A 16,260-nucleotide genomic window follows, 5' to 3' on the forward strand; every position below is an offset into this window, starting at 1 on the left:
AGTATACATTAAAGATTGAGAAGAGAACTTTGTTTCACAGTATTAATATCACTGTTTTCTAAACTTATAGGACCATGGAACCTAAAACACCTAAGAAATTTGTAGTATCATAAAATATATTTTAGGAAATAATTTAAATTCATACCCATATCTGTCTGAGGCACAGTTGCACACTGACCTACACTGTTTTTTTTTAAATATTTAAATTAACATTTATAAATCAAGATATTTCTCTGAAAAATGGGTTTGGGGGCTACTTTAATTTTTCTTTTCCTATTTGGCATGAATTGGCTGGGACAGAATGGTGTCTGCTCAATTTAAAAGTGAAAAGTGCTCTCCAGTAAACCCCAATCTACACCATTCCCTTTTATCTCCCTGATGGAAGCTGAGGGTCAGATGCTTTTTATTATATTCTTATACCCTTGTTTTTTTCTGTAAGTAAGAAAATATTGCTCTCTTAGAAATGGGGACCAAGAGAAATTAGGCTTGAAATTAAGCTTGTGTTTCAAGAAAAAAATGGAAGCAGTCATCTTGATTCTGTTATATTTGGGCAGCATCCCCTCTTACATTAGGATTTGCATGCCTTCCATGGAGAGAAGGGGCAAGGGAAAGAAAATTCCAGGCAAAGCTCATCACGGGAAATAAAAGACCTCTTCCTTACAGGTCTCTACATTCAGGATTCCCACCAGCAGTGGGCCGCTCTTCCACTTCCTTTAGGAGAGACACTCTAAAGAGAATCTTCCCTAAATAGGGAGTCCCCCAGGAAGTGAGGAATCTTTGGGGTGGGTAAAGTTAGATAGCTGGATATGGGGAGGAGGCCTCCTTTCCTGCTGGACAGAATGGCATAGGCACAGTAGAGAGATTGGAAAGTGTAAGGAGTGTCTAATATGTTTGTGGCAAAACCCATTAAGAAGTTTGTTACCACAGTTTTGCGGAGATGGAGTAGGGATTTGGCCACAGACAGAAGCATGAGAAATGAGGGACACTGAAACATTCTCGTGGACTCAGGCTCACTGGATTGGAAGGATGTTAGCAGACTCTGGTTCACACCTTCTGACACCTAAAACTTGGACAGATTCATTCACATTAAGGCGTAATGACAGATGATCCCGATCAGGTATGCTTTTCTTGAACCGGTAGAGAGAGGAGCACAAAGACTTGTGCCAATGAAAAGGTCTGTAAGGAGGCAGTGGTAGACACCAGGGGTTGGCTGGCAGGCGACTTGGGTGGGAGGGCTGCCCTAAATGCAGACTCATTTTTACACCCCTCTAAGCTCTCCTGGCTGAGGGACTATGGTGACACAAATACAGTGCTTTCGAGCCAGACAGGCATTTAGACCTGGGTGTCAAAGACAATGACCATGCTGTCTTCCTAATTCAACCCATCTTTGTGAAATTGTTCACTTTCCCCTGAAAGAGTTAAAGTGGCACCTCATTGTGACCAGTGCAATTAAAACATCATTTAGACACTTGAAGAATAATCTGGCTCCAGATTTTAAAGGGCCTCCAATAAGATCCTGTGGACCCTTTAGGGAGTGAGATAACATTGTTATTGGTGTGAAAGGAGGGTGAGGGGGCACGGGGTCATGGTCTAACCCAGGGAAGATAAATCTTCCCGTGCTGAGTTGGGGTCCTGCCATCCCCTTGTGATGTGGACTTTATATACAGAATCTGACTTGCGATTCATTAAACCATTCCCATTTTAGCCACCAGTGCCCATGAAGGCAGATCTGTGCAGTCTCATATTCCAAGAAGTAAATGTAACGTCCCAGGCCAATGAAATTGACTAGGCTGACAGGAACACACAAACAACCAGGACTAAGGCGGCACCCTGTATACCCCCGCTGTGTTTATTTAGAAGTGGAGGTCCATTAAGTGCTCTGTGATGGCCTTCTGATAACATGCCCACCTTTGCAGGGCGGCCGGGACTGGATGTCTGCCCTTAAATGTGACAGCTGACATTTTTGGATACATTTAAAAATGGGCTTATCCACCACAGTGCACAGGACAGAAACCACACATTTTAAAGTTATAGCCTCTCTCGCCCATGCTTAGGAAGGAACAAGTGGTTTTTTTCCAGGGCTTTCCATTTCTGTGGATGGTCTTTTTCCCCTGTGAAAGATTGTAAAACCTGGCACTAGAGATTGGGGGTCCATAGCTGGAGGGAGCAACATTTCAGCAAATATTTATTGGATGCGTAAGGAAGATAATGATGAGATTCATGCACTTTATCAACAGTGTACATTTTGAGGGATATGGAGGTGGGGCAGAAACCCCAAATGCTTTACCATCTTGAACTTTGATTCTTAGAATCCAAGTCACTGAACGTTTGGAGAGTGAATTGTGGCTTTCAAAGCCACAGCCTCCCTATCAAGTCACATTTCTGTTAGTTCCCTGCAGGGACCCATATGCTCTTCCACCCAAACTTCATCTCTGTGTCTGTTTGTTGCTCCCCATCTCCCACTCCACTAATAATAACCTATCTTTGATCTTTTAATTTTCATTGATTGATTGATTGATTGATTGATTGATTCATTCATTCATTCATTCATTCACCAAACATTAAGCTCAGTGCCTGGCACTGCCCTGGCGCAAGGAATATTGCAATAAATAACTCAGAAAATTTAGTTTTTGTTGAGTGGACATTGTGGAGTAGGGCAAGGGGAGAGACAGATAATAAATAAGTATATCAACTAATAATGATGATAATTTTTGAGCATGATAAATGTTATGGAGAAAGTGAAACAGGGTGATGGGGAAGACATTGGTGGTGAAGAGGAGGCCTGATTGAAGGTGGGTGGGCAGGGAAGGCCTCACTGAGGAGAGAGCCCTGAGCTGAGATGGGATGGGGAAAGGGCAGCCACATGGTCTAGAGGCAGGTGGTCCATTTGGAGAGGTGGCCAAGGGCAGGATCAGGTTGGATTGGTTGAGAAACACCAGGAGGCCTGGGAAGCAGGAAGGGTATGAGCCAAGGAGGTATGTAGGAAATCTGGTCAAAGAACTAGGGAGGGTCCAGGGTGTGTCGGGCTCTGAAGGTCAAGGGTAAGGAATTAGATTTGTAATAAGGAAGAACAAATCTGACTTCATATTGGATCTGTTTCTTTTGCTTTAACCTTTGTATTCTATCGGCTTTGCTACAAGTTAAGAATGTTGCCTATAGCCTGAAATATACAGGATAGCCCATTCTCAAGGCTGTGACCTTTAAAGGTATAACACTTTTTAATTCATATAGAGATAAAAAGTTGCAGAACAGAGAAGAACATTCCTGACCTGACCTACATGAACAGCTGCAGAAACAAACGATTCTGACACCAAGAAATTTGCAACAACCAACCGCATCAGCTCCCCACTTAGTATAAAAGAGGCTTGAATTCTAACTCAAGTAAGATGGTTCTTTGGGACCCTAGTCCACCATCTTCTTGGTCAGCTGGCTTTCTGAATAAAGTCACTATTCCTTGCCCCAACAACTAGTCTCTTGATTTATTGGCCTGTTGTATGGTGAGCAGTATAAGCTTGGACTCGGTAACAGATTTAATTCAGTGTGTTGCAGGGGAAGCTAAGAGTATATAAGCAATGGTGTCATGTGATCAGATGTGCATTAAATCAGTGTTGTGTGTCTTATCGCTTTAGGGCCAATTCATATGTAGCCTGTGTCGTGAAATGTTTGCAGCAGAATGAACCCCTCCCGGGGTCCAGGACTCACAGTGTGACTGTAGCCTAATGAAGGGACACGGTCTTCCTCTACCAATGTCCTGTGCTCCGTGAGGGCAGGAATCATGTCCCTGGTTGGCCCTGCTACTCCACAGTGCATGCAGTGCCTAGTCAATAAATGTCTACTGCATTGACCTTAGTTATAAGCTCCTGGAGGTTAATAACATTTGTCCAATTTATTTTGTAAAATTCCAAAGGGTCCTTAAGAAAAGTTCTTTGACGATGAATTGGGCTCTTAAAATAATGGGATTAATGGATCATCACACAGATGTCGTCAACCAAGTTGGGAGCTAATTAAGGCAAAAGACTGTATTCAAATTACTTCCCTTGGTCAATTAGTTTCCCGCAGATGATTTTAGCATGTTTCTTAAACGCTTCAGTGTTTAGGCAAAGAAATCAAGATTCAAAGCCCAGACTCTGTGTTTCAGGTCCCAGAAAATAAAATGTCCATTTTTAACGGCTGCTCCCCCAACTTCAAAATTAAACATATTACATTCTTGGGAGTACGATTTCAGCTTCTTTACATTTATGATACAAATGGAGCCATGTGCCCTCACTTCAGTCTATAAAAGCGAGACTCATTAGAAGGATGAAATTTCCTTTATCATTAACAGGCCACACTCTCACGATAAAAAACGTCTCCACTCTTCCCACCTCCTTCCCCAGAATTTCGATTTTCATTTCAAGCAGTTCCCACATAAGCTATTTATCTTCCAACATTTCCCCAACTCTCAATGGCACCATTATATCCTTTATTTGGAATCATAAAACTTTGAGAATAAAAAAGAAGCAAATTAATCCTCCCAGGGGAGAAAAGGAAGACGGATCCTGCCAGTTTTTAAATTGTAGGATTGGACTGGCCTCGAAACACAGTTTTCTTTTTCAACAACTTAGCCAGTGGGGGGAAATGAATGGTTATGACAGAGAATCCCGAAATAAAATGCAGAATTATGCAAACACGTTCAAAACTGACATCTTGAAGTAAAAGCTGTTGAAAGCCTGAGGAATAAACAATGCGGGCTGGAAGGGGAACATTTTGAAGCTACGAATGGGTTACTCTGCTTTTATTATTCACAGCGGAAAAATAATCTCGATCATGATGTGAAAACCACAATTTCCTTTATTTGTGGATCCTGCCAGATTAAAAAGCATTCGGGGAAGAAGTGCGGCTGGGAGAATTGAACGCTGTCCGAAGAGACAAGTGCTCTGTGTCCGGGACCCTGTCGCAGACGCTGGCTGGCTCGGTCCAACTGCATAAGTCACTTAACCTCCTGATGACTCTTTTCTCATCATCGTGCTGGAATTAAGGAGGCGGCCTTTCCTCTGGGGCCTGAGATCTGGGTTCCCTAACTGCCAATTGGATAACATGATTTGCCATTGCAATTTGCTCTAAGGAGTCTCAAGGTTGTTGTGAAAACAAGTGATAAAAGTCAGTTAACAAGCCAGTTGCCACCAGAACAGCCAATGAGAACACCTAAGGCTGCAGAATGCCTCAAAGTGCATCTCCAGGTTTGGGGTTCTGGAAACATATTCTAGTAAAGGCTTTATTATTTTATTTTATTTTATTATTACTTTTAAAATTGTGAGATAGAGTCCCTGGATAATTGATGAATATTGTGTTCTTATAAAGTAAAATGAAAATCACTGCGTTGAGAAACTGTATGCAAGGGGGATATTACAGTTTAAAAGGATCTTAGAGATAATCTGGTCTAGCACTTCCATTTTGCAGAGGAGGAATTTTCGATGCAGAAAGCTTAAATGACCTACCCAAGCTCATGGACCCATAGATCTGGTAGTTGCTGTGGGCTTTGAAATCTAAGTTTGACGGTGGTTTAGTTAATCCAATAATTTGAACAGGAATCCTGAAGAAAGCTGACAATACCAGACATTTTTGCCTAAGTGTCAATTTGATGGTGGACTGGAGAGATCCAGAAGCAATGTTGGATAATGTCTTTTAATAAAAAAGAGGTCTTCTGAATCTAAAGGGGAAAATTTTTAGAAAAATGGTGGAGGTGTAGCTGTTGACTGCAATGTTTAATTGCAATATTTTAAAAGTTGAGTTTAAAATTTTCCTCCCTCCCTTCCTCCCTTTCTTTATTCCTTCCTTCCTCTTTCTCTCTCTGTCTCTGGCTCTCTCATCTTTACTTTTTTTTTTTTTAATTTGAAGAGAAGTTGTGGAGGAAAACTAGAGTAAATATAGGACTTGGTGACATAGAGTTGAGAGAAACACCGAGAAAGTGGAGGGAGGTTGATTCACATAGTAGAGAGGAAAAAGCTCCCTGCGATTTACTCTGACTTGCTAATTTTCAGAAGGAAATTAATAAAATTGATTCCAGCAAAAACTCTAAGTGGACAAACAGAAGGAAAACAGATTGAGAATTGTGAATATTTAGGGTAGAGAGAAAGTTCTTAGAGAAATCTTTCCCTCAGGGAGAAATAAATATTTAGGAGAAATCACTAACTCTAAGGGTCGTTAAAGCAAAGATCACTCATAGGATGGAAGCAAACCCCCCCACCAACTATTAATTCCAATTCCTAGACTCGGTGGCAGTAACATGATTAGTTATTATGGGTTCTGGAAGAAAGCAGGACCTTTGGCAATAAAGCCCTGGAAATATGTATTTTTAAGTATATAAAAGATGAGGAAAGTAACTTTACTTTTCATCCTGGAGACTAGAAATAATACACCTGCGAGGACAGATGAATGGCATAATGTTGGCATTCAATGGGGCATTAAACATTTTGCGTCACGTTTATGGGGCTTTCCTGTCATTAATTCTAGGTAAAATAAACTTTTAAAAAATATTTTATTGTGTTTTTGGATGGCGTTTATTTTTCACCAGCTTGCTTTTCTTTGCCATTTTTTTCTGCCAGGTTTTCGTGTCTATTATGTTTTCTTGTGTCTGTCATACTCTCATACTCTTGGCTAATTTCCTAACTGGCCTCCCTGCCTTTGCTATGGGACCTTTCTTTTTCCTTCACCTGCCCCGTCGGCGTTCTTTCTTTCAGTCTGGGTGCACGTGTTCGGACCCATGTCAGGGTCGGATGTGGTTGGTTCTGCTGGCCATGGTTGTGCGGTTTGCCTGTGGTGTCCTGGGACTGGCAAGGTCTTGGACAGACTGTCCAGAAGTCGCAAAGATTGGGGCTACCTGAATCTTTCCATTACCAGGGTATCCGTTCTACAATTGATTGTGATGGCAAGGCCTTGCATTTCTTCCCTGTTCAACGGCCCTCCTCTTAATTTTGCCTGCCTCCTTTAACAAAGTTTCCTTTCCTATTAACAGGACACACTCTTTCCTTTTTAAATTAGGTCAGCTTTGCAGCTAAGGGATAAAGGATGGTGTATTGGAGGGAGCAATGCAGTGGAGTCAGGAAACCTGGGTCCTTTGACCCAGCTGCCACTGACACAGTGCCTGTGAGACATTGGGCGGCCACTAAACTCTCTGATGTTCAGTTTTCTGAGAGGTTTGGATAAGATCGTGAGTCATCTTCTCCTGGGATCCATAATGTAGCTAAGTTCTCCTCTGGGGCTCTCCAGGCACAATAGAGGCAGGCAGCAAGAAAGGAGCCAAGCTGAACACACTGTCTTGATAAAGTGGACCTGAGAGACTTAAAGGGGTAAAATTTGTCTTGAGGAACTAAGGCTGGCGGCTTACAAAGTGTGGTTCAAGGACTAGCCTACTGGGACTCCTTGGAGCTTTGTGAAAATTGATTAACTTAATAAATAATTATGGAAGGCTTACATGTGCCAGGATCTGTTCTAGGTTCTGGGCACACAGCAGCAGACAGACCAGACAGATCCCTGATGTCATGGAGCTTAACCTTGGTTAGCATCTCAGGTGGTTATAAGGGCTAGAAAGAAAGTCTCACATGCTAAGAGAAGGATAAAAGCCTGCTGTTTTATGCAAGGTGGTTAGGGAAGCCTGCTTGGAGGAGACAGCATTGAAGCAGAGAATGAAGTAAAGGAGAGAACCTTGTGGCTGTCTAGGGAAAGAGCATCCCAGGTTGGGGGTAGGGGACAGTTAGTGCAGAGGCCTGGAGGTAGGAGGTGTGTTTGAGGAACAGCAAAGGAGGCTAGTGTGGCCGGTGCTGAGGGGGTGGGGATTCCTGGGCACTGCCATCAGGTCCATCACCTCATCCACAGGCTTGGAGTTGAGCTAGAGTCCGATGATAAGCAGACGCCCTAAGGTTTGCCTGGTGATCAGGAGGTGGGTGAGGTATATTCCAGCTCTGGATCCTGAGTCCTTTCGTCCAGTTAATGATCATCATATTGGAGATTGGTCATATATGATCTTAATAGTCTGTGGTAGCCTCTGTGGAGCCTGGCTTTGGTAGCTTGGGAACTATCTTCCCCTTGATTCCAGAGAATTCACCATCATCTCTCTTGGGTGATCCTTTTACAGACCCTGGGCTATGTCTTGGGAGTAAGATCTTTTCTGATCAGCACTAGTGATGCAGGACAATGAAGACAGGGTCCCTCCTCACAAAAAAGAATGAAATAATGCCATTTGCGGCAACATGGATGGACCTAGAGACTATCTTATTAGGTGAAGTAAGTCAAACAGAGAAAGATAAATATATGATATCACTTATTTGTGGAATCTAAAAATGAACTTATTTACAAAACAGAAATAGACTTACAGACATAGAATAAAATCTTGTGGTTACCAAAGAGGATAGACAGGGGGAGGGGGAGAGATAAATAAGGAGTCTGGGATTAACAGATACACACTACTATATATAAAATAGGTAAACAGCAAGGCCCTACTGTTTAGCACAGGGAACTATACTCAATATTTTGTAATAACCTATAATGAGAAAGAATCTGAAAAAGAATATATATTATGTATAATATATAATAAAAATATATATATGTATAACTGCATCACTTTGCCATACACTTGAAACTAACACAACATTGTAAATTAACTATACTTCAATACAAAAAAAGAAAAAAAAAGAAAAAAATGCAACAAAAAAAAAAAAAAAAGGAAGACAGGTTCCCTCCTGGCACTCAGAGAGGACTCTCAGGTTGGATATAAGGAATGCTCAAGTAGTCATTTAGATGCTCAAATCTACTGAGAAATGCAAGTCAAGACCATTTAACTGAACTGATCTAATCTTGTAAGGAAACTTTGCTGGCTTCAGATCATGGATAACCCACTGGTGCTTATTAAACAGGGAAGTAAGTTGAAGAGCTCCATGACTTACCCTACTTCACAAGGACTTTGAGGGTGTGGCAGTTTATCTTCATATCTTTGTAAGACACTTCTCTGACTCAGCAAAAAAATCCCTTTTAGTTCCTGGGCTAAAGCAACCAGACTTTGGGGAAAGAGTACATTTGTCACATTAAGAACATTAAGGATCAGAATTTAATAGACCCCTCATTGGCTGGTTAAAGATACTGTCAGCTTAGTAGCCTTCATGAGGAGAAAATCCTGGAAAAGAGATGTGCACTTTCACCCAAGTGGTCTTGTTCTCATGGACCCCATCACAGTGGCCAGATTGCTCCGTGGACAAACAAAAGTCTCTTGGGTCCTCATGCAGAAGATGTTTCGCAGATGCACCTGCCACCCTTCTGCTCAAGGAGCTTGCTTTTGCAGCTGTGAGGTTAGCTTTGGACATTGATTCACAAAGCTTCTTAGCCAGAAATCCCACTTCTCTGCTTCTCCCCAAATCCCACAGTTCCTCAGGCCCAGCTCAAACCTTGTATCTTCCATGAAGGTGCCCAGAATCTCCACATTCCCTACCTCTTCTGAAGCCCTAGGGCACTCCCTGACTGCCCCCACCACCTCTAAATCACAATCCTTTTCATGCTCCATCTCCGCATGTTGGGTAGAAGTATCTTATAGTTGGTATTCAGAGTTTATCCTCCAGGGCCAAGCATCAGACTTTTTGTAGTCTCCGGGTTTCTTGAAGCCGTATATTTTTCATTTGCATGTCCCCATTGCCAGCATGGTGACACATCATGGGTGATCATCAGGTATTTGTTGCCAAAATCAGTATAATTAGGGAATGAATTTAGGTCAGCACAGAGAGTACGCCCAGCACAGGATATACACTATATTATGAAGAACTAGTGCAAATAAACAAAAAAACAATCAGAAAACCAAGAGGTGTATGTATAAAAGACTAGATGGAATAATTCATAGCAGATAGATTAAAACCAGTCAGAATGGCCATCATCAAAAAATCTACAAACAATAAATGCTGGAGAGGGTGTGGAGAAAAGGGATCCCTCTTGCACTGTTGGTGGGAATGTAAATTGATAGAGCCACTATGGAGAACAGTATGGAGGTTCCTTAAAAAACTACAAATAGAACTACCATACGACCCAGCAATCCCACTACTGGGCATATACCCTGAGAAAACCATAATTCAAAAAGAGTCATGTACCAAAATGTTCATTGCAGCTCTATTTACAATAGCCAGGACATGGAAGCAACCTAAGTGTCCATCAACAGATGAATGGATAAAGAAGAGTTGGCACATATATACAATGGAATATCACTCAGCCATAAAAAGGAACGGAACTGAGTTATTTGTAATGAGGTGGATGGACCTAGAGACTGTCATTCAGAGTGAAGTAAGTCAGAAAGAGAAAAACAAATACCGTATGCTAACACATATATATGGAATCTAAAAAAAAAAAATGGTCATGAAGAACCTAGGGGCAAGACGGGAATAAAGATGCAGACCTACTAGAGAATGGACTTGAGGATACGGGGAGGGGGAAGGGTAAGCTGGGACAAAGTGAGAGGATGGCATGGCCATATATACACTACCAAACGTAAAATAGATAGCTAGTGGGAAGCAGCCGCATAGCACAGGGAGATCAGCTTGGTGCTTTGTGACCACATAGAGGGGTGGGATAGGGAGGGTGGGAGGGAGGGAGATGCAAGAGGGAAGAGATATGGGGACATATGTATATGTATAACTGATTCACTTTGTTATAAAGCAGAAACTAACACACCATTGTTAAGCAATTATACTCCAATAAAGATGTTAAAAAAAAAAAAAGAATCTAAGATAAAAAAAAAAACCTACAATTTTTTCATGGCTCTGCTCCTTATAATTTAAAAAACAAAGCTGCAAACTCCATATCCAATATTAAGGGTTAAATAAAATCTGATACATAGGTATTCTGTGGAATATTCTACAGCCATTATATAAAGCACTTATGGAGGTTTTATACAAATTGAGCTACCTCTTTAAATATAATGTCTAAAGATAAAGCAAAATATTGTCATCATTCAGCAGCTTTACTGAGTATGGGAAGAAGGGATGAGCAAGAATTAGAAGAGCTGGAATTCAAGAGAGGGGACATCTATTTGGTTTATATTTTACCCTTCCTGATCCTTGGATTCACTCTTTACAAAATGGGCATGGAAATGTTTACCTCTTACCATGAGATATAATGTGTGCCAAATTCAGGGTCTGAGAATAAAGGGCATGCTCAATGAATGTAGATATTATTATTACTAGAAAAAAATTCTGCACCATAATCTAGAGCGAGGAACCAAGACTATGACAAATAGTTAAGAATGAACAGGTAACAAACCGGCTTTGGTGTTGCTTCTACTACAGTAGGAATTTTAGGAGGGATAGATTGCTGAGAAGATGAGGCAGGATTTTGAAGGATGGGCAGATGGAGTGGGGAGAACACGGTAGGAGGGTGAGAAGACAAAGATGGGGCAGTGAGGAGGCAATGTGCATGGATTATGGGGAAAGGCAGAGGCTGGCCTGACTAGTAAAGAGGGGTGTTTATGTTAGCAAGAGGTGGATGTATGACGAGGAGAAGATGCTTTGTGGTCTTTGCCGGTGTCTATTTTTTAAAGAAAACAAATATTCGAATGGTAAGGTAAGTCTTGGTGGAAAACTGAAGCTTCTGACGGAATGGAAAGAGTTAACAAACTCAGACTTCATCCTCTGCCTTCCATTCTTATCCCAACACCCTGTCAGGAAACGACCCAGGAAAAATCATTTACGAGTTAGTGTGAATTCATGCCTACTTGTCCTTATTTTCAACAATCAATCAAAATTCATTGGAGAATTCTTCAAAGTATTTGCACTTTCAGTCTTATTCTTTACTAGAGAATGAAATACGTTGTTCCATGTGACAGGAATTCCAGTCACTGGGGACTCTGGAGAGAGGCACATATTTAGTGCTGACATTGAATGTGTAAATTGTCAGTAACTCTGTCTACACATAATGCCACTCCTACCATAAATTTATCACTTTGCTTATTTGCTCATTAATTAATTCAATTATTGGTCCATCCATCCATCCATCCATCCATCCATCCATCCATCCATCCACCTTCCATCTATCCTCTATCCACCATCCATCCGTCCATCTATCCTTCCAACCACTTTTTTTAGCAATCTTTCATCAAGCATGTATCGTGTGCAGGCAGAATGGCAGGTATTGGGATTATAAAAGTAATATGACATAGTTCAGGTCCTTGAGGACCTTGGAAGTTTATGCTTGAACAAAAGCCCTCTTCAAATATCCTGCAAAATGTTTTCTGTGTAGAATTAGTTAGCTAGATGAAAGATGGCAAAATAATAAAAATATGCATATCTCTTGTCCAGAGACTTTGAACACAGTGGGCAGCTGCAAATCAGCTCTCATAGGCCTCCAGTATAAAGTCCAAGTGGGGTGTCCTGAAAAGCCCCTCAATATTTGGCCCCCCCCCAACCATTCCCTCCTCACCTCCTACCCCTCCCCACCACTCTCTAACCCACACTGCAGCTCTTCTGCACCAGCTCTTGCTCTTGAGCATGCCAAACTTTTTCACATCTCTGTGCTTTTGTGAACATGCTATATTCAGTCTGGAATATTCCTCTTCAGTCTCTCACTGTCCTAATATTCCTTCCTAGCCCCGTTCTTATACCATTTTCTCTCTGAAGCCTTCCTGGTCTTCCCCAGGTAGAGCAAGCCACTGTCTCATTTGTGTCCAAGAGCACTTTAGAGATGTCTGAGACCATTGTGAGGTTTGTAAAATAGTAGGTACCAGGGTGCAGTGGAAAGAAAGCTTGCGTGATTCCAAGAGGGATGGTTGACCATGAATTCTGGCTCCATCCCTCACAACATTCACAAACTGCTTGACCTTGGTTTGGTTATCTGACATGTCTAAATTCCTGCCATTCTGACACTCTCATTATTTGTCTTATTGGAAAAATAACCCCTCACTGAGTTGATGAGGGGATTATTGAGGCATTGTGAGGAGAGGAGTTGGTCCCATGACTTGCACTTGGTAAGAGCTCCATATTTGCTCACTTGTGTCCCCTATTGTTGTGCTTGGTGAGTCAGACCCTGTCCAGACACTGTGAGTACCTCAAGGTCAGGGACTACTGATTACTCATGTATGCATCTCTCACAACATCCAGAGAGTGCTTGCTTCTCAGAAGCAATACAGCATGGTGACTAAAAGCAGGGATTCTGGCACCAAACTCCCCAAGAGAAGCCTGATGCTACCACTTCCCAGCTGTGCAGACTTGGGGAAATTATTTGAGGTCTCTGTGACTCGGTTTTATCATCTGACAGGTGGGGATAATAATAGTTCCTGCCTCATAGAGATGTTATGACATTTACATAAGAGTCTGGCTACAGTAAACCCTCATTAAGGTTGGCTATTATTAGTAGGTGCTCAAGAACTGTTTTTTGAAAGGCCAATGAATAGACGTTAGTGTGTGATACTCTCAGGAAGTCTGGCTAACATGAAGGTGTTTATTTGGTTCGGAATGCCTGTTTCTTGACCTACCTATAATTAGTTTCTATTACTAGGTTATTATTAAGTTGAGAGGAATTACTTTCCTGTGATGGTCAATGTCCTGAAATCCTAAAGGTTAAATTCTACCGATGCTTCTAGAATCCAAGCAGAAATTATTTTGTCGGTTTTAGTAGTATGGATGAGTTCTAAGATGAGAAGCTTGTCAAAAGTAGAGGTTTTTCTGTAAAGCAGTGACCAGAAACATCTGAGAATGTCAAGTCTTAATTCTTCCACCCTAAAAGAATCCATGTAGCTGGCCTTTTATGGGGAAATTCAACTAGATGGCAAAACCTTTGAGGAAAGACCCTTGTCATTTTCTTTGTAACCAATTCAGCTTCCAGAGCAGTGCTGGGTCCACAGCATTACCCATGAAAGACCTGTAAGTTAATATAAAAGAAGGGAAAATTTTTTTCTTCCCAACCTAGACTTCACACACTCTGAATTTCCACATGATCATGTCTGGACCCTAAAGAAAGTATTACTGTTGGTTTATGTCAGCATTTTATTTCTGATTATGAGATTTGAAAAAAATATGCACAAACACCTTTTTCTGTAGAGACGATTGGCTTAAGGGAGCCCTGTGGCTGAGTGAGTGACTGAGTCACATCTTTAACTGCTCTGAACTTCTACTTCCTCACCTGAATATGAAGCAGTTGGACATTAATGATGATGATAGCAAGGGTGCCACTTTTGACTGATGGTTTACCATGTGAAGATGCTGTGCTAAGTGCTTTAGAAGCATCCTCTCATTTAATTTCCATAGCAACCCTGAACAGTAGCCACTTTCACCCTCTTTGTGTTACAGGTAAGGAATCTGAGCTTAGGGCAGTGGAGTCATTTGCCAAAGGTGTAAATAGCAAGCTCAGGAGCTGAACCTTGGCTTGTCTATATTTCACAAATCTATGAATAGATGTTGCTTTGTGACAAAGAGTGTTAACATGATTTTTTTTTTTTTAAAGAAGGATTAAGAGGTGACTTTCCTAGTATATTAAAAAGTACATTCATCCCTCCATCCATCGTTCCTTCCCTGCCTGCCTCCCAACGCTTCTTCAGTCAAATCTCTGGCCTACCTTATAAAGCTGGAGCGGTAATGTTCCTTGGTTATCCTCCCTCCATGGTACCCTGTATTTGTCTTTCGATGTGCTTGTTATAAATTGCTGTTAAATAATCACTTACTCATTTAGTTGTTTAATGTCTGTCTCTGGCTAAAATGTAAGCCCTGCAATGACAGGGCTGCCTCTACGTATTCAATGTGAATCCAACGTTCACCTAACCTAATAAAGATGGCCAATAAGAAGTGTTTGTTAAAAGGATGAAAGAATGAGCACCTACTATGTGCCCTACAGTGGCGGAGGCCAGAATCAGGAAAGATGGGTAGATGGTGAACCATGGTAATATTTCTATTCAATGCCGGGTGTGTCTTTCTAATTCTATACTTCTCCAACTGTGGGCAGTAGCAAGCTAGGTAGCATGCTCTGTTGAGCACCAAATGACCATCCTGCATCAGTGCTCTGCAAGATCCACTCTGAACTGGATGGAAGTTATGTTTGATAACTGTTAAGGTCCCTTACAACATTTATTATTAGTCCGTTCCTTCATTCATTCAGTCACTAAGCCATCATTACTGCCACAGACATTTACTGAGCACTGTGCTAGTTGCGGGTGACAAAATTGTGAACAAGAGCTTATCAACTAGTACAGAAAAATGCTGAGTACCTCTCACAAACCAGATAGTATATATGCAGATTATCTCTAGTCTTCACTATGACTCTGAAGGTTATTATTATAATTATGTTGTGAAGGAGGAAACAGGCTCAGGGAGGGGAAGTGGCCTGGCTAAGGCCACACAGCTAGGAGGTGGCAGAGCTAGGACTCAAACTCAGGGCTGATAAGATTCTAGAATTCTATTCCATGAGATAAAATAACACGTAACAGCAGAGTGGGCAGCATATTTGTGAAACTTTGAGCATTATTAAAGAAATGCGTTCAGTCATTTGTGTAAAATTTGTTTTTTAATGCTCTGCACTGGTGCACAGAAACCTCACTCTCCACTTGAGGAGGTCACCGTGTGGAAGGGGACCCGTGTAGGCAACCACATAGGGGGTTGAAAGGACAGCTGTCACTGGGATGCATCCCTCAGATGGCTTCACGGGGGAGGTAGCATGAAGATAGCCTGAAAGGAAACCAGAGCCCCACAGATGCATTGGGATTCGGGAAGGAGAGCATTCCAGACAAAGAACTGTCGATTAAAAAATATTGGGTTGGCCAAAAGGTTCGTTCATTTTTTTTCTGTGAGATGGCTCTAGTAGCACTTAGTTATCTTTAACTTCATTCAAAACAATTTTGTTAGATTGTATGTGACAGCTGTCATATCAGTGTGCATTTAAAAAAAGACATCAAAATTGGTGAATTTTTGTGTAGCCATTTTAATATTGAAGATGGAAGGGAAAAAAGCAACATTTTCAGCATATTGTGTTTTATTATTTCAAAAAAGGTAAAAATGCAACCGAAATGCAAAAAAAAAAAATATTTGTGCAGTGTATGGAGAAAGTGCTGTGACTGATCAAACGGGTCCAAAGTGGTTTGTGAAGTTTTGTGCTGGAGATTTCTTGCTGGACGATGCTCCACGGTCGGGTAGACCAGATGAAGTTGCTAGTGATTAAATTGAGACATTAATTGAGAACAATCAACGTTATACCACGTGGGAGGTAGCTGACATATTCAAAATATCCAAATCAAGCACTGAAAATCATTTGTACCAGCTTGGTTATGTG

Source organism: Eschrichtius robustus, chromosome 4 (genome assembly GCF_028021215.1).
Source record: "Eschrichtius robustus isolate mEscRob2 chromosome 4, mEscRob2.pri, whole genome shotgun sequence".
Classification (NCBI taxonomy): domain Eukaryota; kingdom Metazoa; phylum Chordata; class Mammalia; order Artiodactyla; family Eschrichtiidae; genus Eschrichtius; species Eschrichtius robustus.